General features: G+C 52.4%; 1 protein-coding gene across 2 annotated transcripts in view; it reads left to right on the top strand.

The window, feature by feature from the left end:
- LOC111646942 (GTPase IMAP family member 2-like) overlaps nt 1–395 on the top strand; it is a 5,740-nt gene that overhangs the window by 646 nt on the left and 4,699 nt on the right. The window lies entirely within an intron of this gene.

The following is a 395-nucleotide window of genomic DNA, read 5'->3' as shown; positions in this document are numbered from 1 at the left end:
CGGCTTGACCCTTTTCCTTCACAACTGTCTTAATCCTTCGTGACACAGATTCAACAGGTTCTGGACTCATTCCTCAGAGGTTCTGGTCCATATTGACGTGACAGCATCAGGCAGCTGCTGCAGATTTGTCGGCTGCTCGTCCACCACATCTCAAAGCTGCTCTATTGGAGTGAGATCTGGTGACTGTTGAGGCCACGTGAGAGACCAGTCTGAGATGATGTGAGCTTTGTGACGTGCTCGTCATCCTGCTGGAAGACCCCATCAGAAGACGGGTACGCTGTGGTCATAAAGGGACGGACATGGTCAGCAACAACACTCAGGTAGGCTGTGGCGTTTAAACGATGCTCAGTTGGTGCTGAGGGGCCAAAGTGTCCCGAGAAAATATCCCCCACCCC

Source organism: Seriola lalandi, unplaced genomic scaffold, assembly GCF_002814215.2.
Source record: "Seriola lalandi dorsalis isolate HSWRI2012SDOR001 ecotype SW California unplaced genomic scaffold, Sedor1 jcf7180002054978, whole genome shotgun sequence".
In the NCBI taxonomy this organism is placed as follows: domain Eukaryota; kingdom Metazoa; phylum Chordata; class Actinopteri; order Carangiformes; family Carangidae; genus Seriola; species Seriola lalandi.
The sequence above is the reverse complement of the archived record's forward strand: the minus strand, read 5'-3'. Positions and strand labels throughout refer to the sequence as shown.